Source organism: Mus musculus, chromosome 4 (assembly GCF_000001635.26).
Source record: "Mus musculus strain C57BL/6J chromosome 4, GRCm38.p6 C57BL/6J".
In the NCBI taxonomy this organism is placed as follows: domain Eukaryota; kingdom Metazoa; phylum Chordata; class Mammalia; order Rodentia; family Muridae; genus Mus; species Mus musculus.
In genome coordinates this window covers 133,437,060-133,448,101 of record NC_000070.6, presented here as the reverse complement: position 1 = coordinate 133,448,101, position 11,042 = coordinate 133,437,060, and the positions used below count along the sequence as shown (strand labels likewise).

Here is an 11,042-nt window from a genome sequence, read left to right as displayed (position 1 = left end):
GGTTTGCTTTTGTTTGCAGCACTGGGAATTGAACCCACGACCTCACGCACACGGAGGCAGGTGTTCTGCCACTGTGCTTTCTCTGCTTGGAAAGACTACATTGGCTGGCATCTTTGGGGGCCAGGCAGACTCCTTACCATCGGTGTGAACCTGTCAGAAACCCTGGTAACCTGAATATAAAAAGGGTCGTTGATTGATTTGGGCTCCTCTTAAGGATGAACACAGCAGAGGAGGCGAGATTTAGCGGCTGTTCTGACTGGTTAGGCTCCCTTCTCTCCCTCTCCTCCCCAACGCAGGAGAAACTGTGGAGTAGGTGTGGCTCTCCTTGGCTCCTGAAGTCCCAGGGAGGCAAGTCTGAGTCTCACAGCCTTATTCCATCCCCCCCCCCCCACCTGTGACTGCTTTCTAGAGATTCCAGCACCTTCTGAGTCTCGACTGTATTAGTTACTAGAGTTAGGGCACAGACTATTCCACACTGTGCACAGAGGACGGTGGCACATGGCTTCTCTGACTCAGCATGACTCCAGGAGTGCCACAGCTGCGTGCCTGCAACTCATGATCTCTCAGAGTTGTGATCAGATGTGAGTCAGATCTGCTGCTGCCTGAAGATTTGAGGGTCTCCTCAGAGGACTGTCCACTCCCAGGGTTGGCAGCTTGATGCTGAGCAGGTGGCCTCAATTCCTGGCTTCATGGTCAGGTGTTGTAGCTTGTGCGTCCTCACAAAACGCCTGGCTTCCCTGAAAGGCAGTTGCCCCAGGCGGGGAGGTCGAAGCCCCAGTCTCCTTCATAGTTTAACCCTGACTATCACAAGCCTTCACTCCTGCTGTATCTTTTTGGCCAACCACTTCATTGCTATTTAGTGGGAAGGACATGTCAAGGGGTTACTGGAACTTTCTTGCATCCTGGCAGCCATGCTAGCTTTTATGTAAATCATTAGGAATGAGAGAGAAGCTCATAGACCTTCTAGAACCATCTGAGTGCTCTGAGCCATGTCTGCTTCCAGCTTGGGACTCTGAAGAGGGATGAAGCTGCCAACCGCCAGTGACTCTCTTCTTCCTGTCCCCTATCCCCCCAGTCTTTACTTCTTGTAAAAGTATCCCTTTTACTCAGGCAGTGAGTTCCAACTACCACCCAGGTGTGGCAGCTGTTCAGCAAAGCCATTGACTCACTAACTGTTCTGGGCTCTCTCTGCTGGCCTGCTACAGTTCATCTGGAGGCCAGTGACAGGGGTCAAGTCACCTGAAGGAGGGGTGACAGAGTGTGTCACAAGAAGCTGAAGAGCCAAGATTCAGGAAGGGTGGGGACCTTGACAGCTGGGGTCCATGGTACTACAGACTCAGGCTGCAGTTGTAGCTCAGTCAGCAGAGAGCTTGCCTTCAAGCAGTGAGGACCTGAGTTCAATACCCAGAATCTGTGTGTCCTAGTTAGCGTTTCCATGACTGTGAAGAGACACTATGACCAAGGCAACTCTTATAAGAACGTTTAACTGGGGCTGGCTTACAGGTTCAGAGGGTCAGTCCATTAACATCAAGGTGGGAGCATGGCAGCATCCAGGCAGACATGGTGCTGCAGGAGCCAAGAGTTCTACATCTTGGTCTGAAGGCAAATAGGAGAAAGACTGGCTTGCAGGCAGCTAGGAAGAGGGTCTTAAAGTCCACTCCCATAGAGACACACTTTCTCCAACAAGGCCATACCTCCTAAGAGTGCCCCTCCCTGGGCCAAGCATATTCAAACCACCATACTGTGTTCAGAAGGAAAGGAGGCCAGGCTTAACGGTGGGCACTTGTAACCCCAGTGCTGGAGAGGTGGGGACAGCTGGATCCCAAGGGCTTTCTGGTGAGCCAGCCTAGCTCTTGGCAAACTTCATGAGAGACCCTGTCCAAAAAAAAAGGTGGACATCTCCTGAGGAATGACACCTGCTGTAAGGTTTTTCTCTGGTCTCTCCGTGCACACCTATACACATGTCCAAGTGTCCACCCCCATATGTCCACCCGCACACACATGAATACACCAGCACACACATATACATACTACACGAACACACTCGAGACACCTCACACCTCACCACTGCTCCAGTTTACTGGTAAAAAGAATCAGATTGGTCCAGCTGAGCCAGATGACTACATCCACAATGGCCAGGGAAGAGGTGGAGCTATAGCCATGATGCTGTAAGGTGGGCGGGACCTAGGACAGGTGATGTTGCCGAGGTAGCTGTTCAGACAGGAACTTTTTGCCTGCTTGCTTTCACTCTCCCTGGCAAGTCCAAGTCCTTCACACACATATTCATATAAATATTCTATGAGTTCTGTTCTAAAGAACCCTGGCTAATACAAAGGGAATGAATGTTGGTTGTCCCTGACCCCAGAGAGTAATTTGCTGCAATTGTATGGCTTTGGAAATGGCCTGATTTGGGCCACAGGGGATGAAGAAACTACAGGCAAACATGGAAAAGCCAGGATCGGTGGGTCGTGTGCTCTGATGGAGACACGCCAAGCAGTATGGGAGAAGGGGCGAGATACAACCAGTTCCTGTGCAGCATTGAGGAGGAGGTATCAGCTAATGTCAGTCGGGGGCAGTCTCTCTCTGCTATGGTCCTCCTGGAGCTGAAGCACTATCAACACTATCAACATCCAGTACCTGGACCAGGGAAGGCTTTCATCCCTGAGCCTGACCCAGGAAAGCCTTGCCATTCCCAGAGTGTGAGGCCCTGGAATCCTTGACAAGGATTCCTGGCTGCTCCTGTTAATAACACACAGCTGCAGCCAGGCAGTGGTGGCACACGCCTGTAATCCCAGCACTCAGGAGGCAGAGGCAGGCAGATTTCTGAGTTCGAGGCCAGCCTGGTCTACAGAGTGAGTTCCAGGACAGCCAGGGCTACACAGAAACCCTGTCTCAAAAAACCAAACCAAACAAACAATAATACACAATTGCTCAAGACTTCAATCCCTCACAGAGTAATTGATGGCTGTGTGGATCAGCCTAATGAGGCGTGTGAGTCTCCACTCCAGTGGGAGGGGGGAGAGTGGGGAGAAGGGAGGGAGGCATCTCCTGTATCCAGGCTGGCCTTGAACTCTTTTTTTTTTTTTTAAAGATTTTATTTCTTGTTACATGTAAATACACTGTAGCTGTCTTCAGACACACCAGAAGAGGGCATCAGATCTCATTATGGGTGGTTGTGAGCCACCATGTGGTTGCTGGGATTTGAACTCAGGACCTTTGGAAGATCAGTCAGTGCTCTTACTTGCTGAGCCATCTCACCAGCCCGGCCTTGAACTCTTAACGTAGTTTCAGATGAACGTAAACTTCTGATCTTCCTGCTTCCAGCTATCAGTTGATAATGGAACTGAAGAGTTAGTTCCCATTGCCTGGAACTACACAACTACCTCACTATACGACTTGTAGTGGAGTATTATGTCTCTCGTAGCCTAGAGAGGCCTAGCTAATTCATACGTATTTGATTTCCATTGCTGTTTTATAATAAGAAAGAATATGGCTGAATCTATTTGCCTTGGGGTTTCTTTTTTGTATGTGCATTGGTGTTTTGCCTGTATGTATGTCTGTATGAGGGTGTCAGATCCACTGAAAGTGGAGTCACCGACAGTTGTAAGCTGCCATGTTGGTGCTAGGAATTGAAGCTTGGTCCTCTGGAAGAGCAGCCAGTGCTCTTAACCAGTGCTGAGCCATCTCTCCAGCCCTAGTTAGGGTTTCTATTACTGTAATAAACACAATGACCAAAAGCAACTTGAGGAGGAAAGGGTTAATTTCACTTCCCCCTCCCTTCATGAATAATAGGAGATCCTCATGAAAGCTCCTAATGTCACCTCCACAAGTGACCAACCTGGTAATAGCAACCCTGAGCGAGCCACTCGCCTGAGCTGGGCAGCCATTTCTCCTTTGTCCGCCCACTGGATCTGCACGGGAACCAGATGAGGAAGGCTGCCAGAAAAGGCAGAGGCTCCTTTTAACCCAACGTCTGGCTGAGGAGCCTCCCGTTAGAACTGCTCAACTGGGTTCTCAGGCAGTCTCCCGGGAAGGGAAGGCTGGGGTAAAATGTTTCCTTTTTCCAGGCAATGGTGACACATGCCTTTAATCCCAGCTCCCTGAGTTCGAGACCAGCCTGGTTTACAGAACGAGTTCCAGGACAGCCAGGGCTACCCAGAGAAAGACAATTTTAAAAAACATAAACAAATAAACAAAAAAAGTTTCCTCTCATTAGGGTAGAGAATTCTTCCCAGAAGCCCCCACAGACTCTTGCTTCTGTCTCATTGGCTAGACAGTAACCCTGGACCAATTGTAGTGACATTTGACTGGTCATCTGACCCTGGATAGGTCGACAGGTAGTCCTCTCACTTGAAGAAAACAGCCTTGCTTCAGGAAGGGATCAGGGACAAGCACCTGCCCTTATAGTATGAGAGGAACCGAGGATTAGCGGCAGCCTGCCTGTCCTCTGAGGTGACAGTAAGCGGGTCTCATCCTCCCTAGGTCTAGACTTTGTAATCCGGCCGTGGAATCTACTCACTTGTACCGTGCAGCGTTTCTTCTCTAAGAAGCCATGACTCTTCTCCATGAGCAGAATTTCCCTGGAAATTTTTGGATCCCAGGAAGAGTAACAACTGTTCAGCACACCGCTAGACAGGACATCTCTGGGTCCCAGGGTCATCCCACCCTCACAGAGCTCACTGTTCCATCAGGCATGGGGGGGGGCTCAACCCCCTGCCCGTCACCTCCATAGCCCCAGGCCTCCCAGCTCTTCCCAGCCCTGAGCTTGGCCAGCTCCTCTGACACTTCTCGGCCAGGCTGCCAAGACCAACAAGGCCTCAGAACAAAGGGACCTTTGAGAGGCAGGACATAGTCCCCACAGAAGGAAGCTGTGGTCTTAACTAACAAAGGTCCCCTCTGGGCTCTCCTGTGAGTACCGAAAATTCAAACTTTAGAATGAGTACAGCCAAGATGGCCATCCCCCTGCAGGGTCCAGCCTGGCCCCTCAGAGCTTGGCACAATCACAGCGAAGCAGTTTCTTTCCCAGAATCGGAGGAGGTAAAAGCTGACAACGTTAGAAACTGTGCTGCAGTTTCTGCCTCAGCCGCCTATGTCACAGCTCACAGCCCAGCACACGGCAGTCAGAGCAGCTCCTCTCTCTAACAAGAGCCTCAGTCAAGTAAGGCCGGATACTTGGCTTTGCCAAGGAAAATAATTTCAGGATAAGCCCCTATGAAGCAGGTTGTAGTTTATTGAAAGGTTTGTTTCTTTTTTTGAGCCAGAGATTAATTTTGTAGTCCTGGCTGCCTTGGAACTCACTATATAGACCGGGATGGCTTCAGAGATTGGCCTGCCTCTGCCTCTTGTGTGCCGGATCTAAGGATGTGAGTCACCAAGCCATGTCCATCACTGATGGATGTTAAGCACAAGGACAAAGGAAAAGAACACACACCCAAGGGTTGACACACTCTCCTATAGCAAAGAACATGATACACCCAACTATAGACACGGTCTCTCAAAGGAAAAAAATGGTTCAGTATACTGGTAGTAATGGATGGAACAGTAACAGAGAAACAATGAAAAGAGAAGACATAAGGAGAGAGAAAGAGAGAGAGAGAGAGAGAGAGAGAGAGAGAGAGAGCCAGCTCCTCCCCTTGGAATCCAATTGAAGCCTCTTGCCAACAGACAACAAGAATTCCAACAAAATTACCTCCTTCCCACCTACACACCCTTTGTTTCTGGGAATGCTTTGAATTCCCTGTGTGACCTTGGGGGCTCTTGGCGCCCCCAGCTCAGCCTGTGAGTCCATCTGAGGCATCCTCAGAGCCACTTCACTCATTTTTCTTAAAAGAGAGTAAAGAAAAGTTTCCCAGCAACCTTTAGAGATGGAACCTGAGAGCCGTCATGATGGCACGGGTGGCCAGAGCTAAGGAAATCAATTGCAGCTCTCCCTGGGGAGTCTGTACCCACACGTGCCTTTCCTAATCACTCTCTACCTTATTTCCTGAGGCAGAGGCTCTCAGTGGACCTGGAGCTCACCAATCTGGCCAGGCTCACTGCCCAGGAAACTTCATGAGTCCTCCTGTCTCTGTCTCCGCCATACTGCGATTATAGACGTGCCCTGCTTTTTATGTGGGTATTGGGAACCCTAACTCAGGTCTTTGAGCTTGCACAAGTAAACACTCTATAGACTGAGACACCTCCCTAGCTCCTTTTGTTTATTCTTTTGAGTCAGGGTTTCACCATATAGCCAAGGCTGGCCTTGAACTTGCCGTCGTCCTTCAGCTATGGTATGTTGGGCTTACAGATGTGTCCTGACACCTGACTACAAGGGTAATCTTTCAGTCTGTTTTGTCGGGTATGGGAGTCTGTAGTCTAGCAAACACAGAATAGCATGGCCTACCTTGCTGGGTCCTTGGAAGAACTGAACTCAGGGCCACACATTCTCTCTGCATCTGATTCAGAAAAATAAAATGTCTTTGGATGCTGTATTTTCCCTGTCTCTGTTTCAGCTACTCTGAATGCTTTCTGTGCTGGAAATCATCATTTGCAAACTATAACACACACACATACACACCACACATACCCCCACCACAATAGCCCCCATATACATGTATACACATACACAACATACTACACACACACACACATTACACTCACACATATACACCACACACATACACATTCAGACCATACATCCCTCCCACATACCACATACACACAATACACACACACCACACATACACCACACCCACATACAATACTACACCTACACATATACACCACACACACACATACACCCACAAAAACCCACACATCACACATACCCACCACCATACACACACACCACACCCACATGCATACCACACATACACACACACACACACCATACTACACATACACAAATATACCACACACACACATACACTCACAACCCCCCGCCCCCACACACACACACACCATGTCACTCTTCCCTTGCAGTAGATCTGGCTAACATTTGCAGGTTCCGGCAAATGGAGCGTAAGGCGAAGGTAATTCATTAATTTCTCTTAAGTAGAAGACTCACATTTCCTCTTTCCTTCCTTTCCTATGGATGAAATGGGATGCGGAGCTGAAGCAACCAATTTGGACCATGTGGCAAAAGGCAAACAGAAACCATTCAGAAACAAGGCAGAGGAGGGCCCTAATGTTTGTATGATTATCATATCTTCCTGGACTGAATTCTGTTTTTTGAGATAGGGTCTCTCACCGTGTAGACCAGGCTAGCCTCAATCTCACAGCACTCTGCCTGCCTCTGCCTCTTGATTGCTAGAGTTAAAGGCTTGTGCCACCACACCCAGCCTTATTCTTGGACCTTGATTTCATTTCCATCTCATTTAGCTCTCTGTTACTTCCTCCAAGATTCTGAAACTAAAACTGTGTGCTACCACACCCATCATCTTCTTGGTGGCCCCAGGAGAGACTGGAAGCCTGGTGGGGCAGCTGGAACTGTAAGATCGGGGTGCTGTTTGACCTTGGAACAAAGTCAGGTGTGCCTGGCAGCCTCTGAGGGCACAAGGAAGGAAGCTCAGGGGAGCCGCTGAGCAGGTGGCCGGTTCCCTGGAGTCCCTTCTGCAGCCTCCAGCTGCACACCCACCCCTCCCCTTGCACATTAGACTCTGCTCTTCAGCCCTAATTGATTAAGGCTGGAGAACTGGAGCAGGCGCACAGGCACGCACAGCTCCGCAGGAACCAACCCTATCTCTGGAACTCGGAGGCAAAAGCGCTAACTGCCATCGGATCTCAGATCTCGATGTGAGGCTGGGTCTTCGCAGAACAGTGTCCCCACCCCCCACCCCCACCCCAACGCTCTTCAGGAGAATGACCCGGAGTGCCGGAGTACAGGAGCCAAGCAATTGTATGGGTGATGCCAGGCAATTGAAGTATCAGCTACACAAGTGGTGGCTTTTCATCCCACCTTGCCCTTACCCCCTTCCCCGGGAAAAACTGAGTTCAAGCGCTGCCCCCCTTGAGGAACAGGAAACCACTAATCCCCTGCTTGCTAGTTGCCAAGCAACCCAGGATGAGCCTTCGAGGTCATTTCTCAGACAGCTCTGCGCCTCCCCACAGCCTGTGAACAGATGGCCCCTGCAAGCAGCCAGTCCCAGTCCTAAGCAATTGCTATGCTCCTGCAGCCTGTCCCCTGAGAGTAAGCAGAGAAGGAGGCCTCTAGGGATGCGGCAGGGGCTTGTGGAAAGGGAGAGGGGCCTGGGCCAGGCTCCCAGCAGCCTTGCAGGATTCTGCTCTTGTCCAGGGCAGTACCTGGGAGGAAAGGGAGGAGGAGGATGCTTGGTGGATACTGCCGTTCTAGGTGGGCTGGACTGTGTAGGAAAGAAGGCTTTGGCCCCCTTGACTGTTCCTCAAAGTACTACAGCCTTTGACAAGAGGCTCCCAACGAGCTAGGAATGAGCTACAGATGTCTGAGGCCCTGGGTTTGATCCCTAGTATTTCATAAAACTGGGCGTGGTCGTGTATTCCTGGGATTCCAGTACTGGGGAGGAGGTGGGAGGATCAGAAGTCCAGGGCCATCCCTGCCCACACAGAGTTACAAGCCAGAACCTGTATCAGAGAGAGAGAGAGAGGAGAGAGGGAGAGAAGAGAGAAGAGAGAAGAGAGGAGAGAGAAGAGAGAGAGGAGAGAAAGAGGAGAGAGGAAAGAGAGAAAGAGAGGCGAGAGAAGAGAGAGAGAGGGAGAGAGAGCGGAGAGAGAGAGAGAAGAGAGGAGAGAGAGAGGAGAGAAGAGAGAGAGGAGAGAGAAGAGAAAGAGGAGAGAGAGAAGAGAGAGGAGAGAGAGAGGAGAGAGAAGAGAGAGGAGAGAGAGAGGAGAGAGGAAAGAGAGAGAGAAGAGAGAGAGGAGAGAGAGAGAGGAGAGGAGAGAGGGAAGAGAGAGAGAAGAGAGAGAGGAGAGAGAGGGAGAGGGAGAGAGAGGAGAGAGAGAGGAGAGAGAGAGAGCTGGGTATGGTAGCCTACACCTTCAGTCTCAGGACTCAGGAGGCAGAGGCAGGAGGATCTCGGTGAGTTCAAGGCCAGCCTAGCCTATTTATCAAGTTCAAGGCCAGTCAATGTTACTTAGTAAGGCCTTGTCTCAAATAAATAAGAAATAATTCACCTGTTCTTTATTTTTAGGACAAAATTGGAGACAATGTCTCAGCCTCACTGAGGTGTTTCCTTCTAGTTGCCGGAAGATACAAAGATGCAGATAGCTCCGGACCTGTTTGTCCTGTTTTCCTATGTTTTGCTTTTTATTTTCTTAGTTTTATGTTTTTTGAGAAAGGGTCTCACTCCATATCCCCTGGCTGGCCTTGCATTCACTGTGTGTGACACCCCTCCCCCTCCCACACACCCGCAAGTATCATGGCCAGCAGCAAAACAATCGGAGGAAAGGCGAGAATGAATCTCAGTTCAGCTCAGACTTCTGGAGTCTGACACCAGGTGCTTTAATTTAGCTGTATTTAAGCCCAGCACAGTTTTGGAAAAAAGTTTTCTGAGGGCAATTAACTCAGTTCCCGTGTGTACAACAAAGCTTAAGACATGTTTACGTTGAAACTCTTTACAAAATACAGATGGCTTCTTCCTTTAAAGATGGGGACTGTTGACTGAGAAACAGTGCCCAAGGTAAGGGTCTAGGGAGGTAAACACCATGCCCATGGGAGTCAGGAGTGGCCTGGCCCTGAGACAACACAGAAGTCACTCAGGCTGCTGGAAAACACAAGCAGCTTCTCTCCTAAGGATGGCTTTATGGACTGAGGGACAGTGCTCGAGGTCTATGGGGGAGGCAGGGGATGAAGTGGCGGGGGGTGGGGGGGAAGAAGTCTGGGCTAAACAAATATAATGATTCTGGGGCATGTGGGTGAAGTCTGGCCCTGTAGATAGCAAAGCATCATCAGGTTCTAAACTCCAGCCTCCCCCGCATTCCAGATGGAGGACGGGTACCCATCTCCTCCCTCTGAAGAGACAAGCCTGCCTGTTTAACCTTCCTGGCTTCCCTTGTGCTTAGCTGTGTGCACGAGGACCTCTTAAGCCTCTACAGCTCTGTAGACCAGGCTGGACACAGACTCCCAGAGATCTGTCTGCCTCTGCCCGCTAGGTGCTGGAATTACAGGCATGGGCAACTACTCCCTGACTAAAGCAGTTAATTTTTATGTATAAATGTGTGAGTCGGGGGGCGGGGAGGGCTGGAGAGATGGCTCAGTGGTTAAGAGCACTGACTGCTCTTCTAGAGGACCCGAGTTCAATTCCCAGCAACCACATGGTGATTCACAACCATCTGTAATGGGATCTGATGCCCTCTTCTGGTGTGTCTGAAGACAGCTACCATATACATACACACACACACACACACACACATATATATATGTATATATATATATGTGTGTGTGTGTGTGTGTGCATATATATATATATATACATATATATTTATATAAAATTTCTTTTGCATATGTATGGGGACCATACATATGTCCTAAGTCCCTCAGGGACCAGAAGAAGTGGGTTGGAGCTGGAGCTGGAGTTACAGACAGTTCTGAGACACCGCACTGGTCCTGGGACCCTTCCCCAGGTCCTCTGCATGGGGAACATGTGCTGTTAGCTTGAGCCATCTCTCCAGTCTGTGTTGCCCTACGTTAACAACGCTAAGACAGACCTGCTATGCTCAGAGCAGACCCCGGCTACATGTCCTTTAATTCATTCCTATTCTGACAAGGCCCACCTGTAGGTGGTGTAACATCGAATAGGTTCAGGGCTTGGCCTCATACGTTTCTCACTGCAGGTGCCAACAGGTGGATTGGTGTAACCGCTTCTGCCCAACCAACTTCAAACTCTGGCCCCCATGAACCCTGCTCTCTGCGTGCATTAACTCGTTTTGCTGGTGGTTCGCAGTACTCAGGAAAACTGAAGGTTACCAGTTGTCTATTGCCATTATTGTTATTATTAAGACAGGCCTTGCTATGAAGTCCAGGAGAGCCTTGAACTTGGAATCCTTCTACTTCTGTTTCTGAGTGCTGAGATCCTATGCCTGGCACCAGT

The 11,042-nt window shown here is 49.8% G+C and overlaps 1 long non-coding RNA gene across 1 annotated transcript; it reads left to right on the top strand.

The window, feature by feature from the left end:
• Positions 1 to 7,735: 7,735 nt before the first annotated feature.
• Positions 7,736 to 11,042, top strand: Gm42322. The gene is made up of 3 exons (XR_881475.1): positions 7,736 to 8,167; positions 9,144 to 9,449; positions 10,786 to 11,042. It is a non-coding gene; the product is annotated as a predicted gene, 42322 (long non-coding RNA).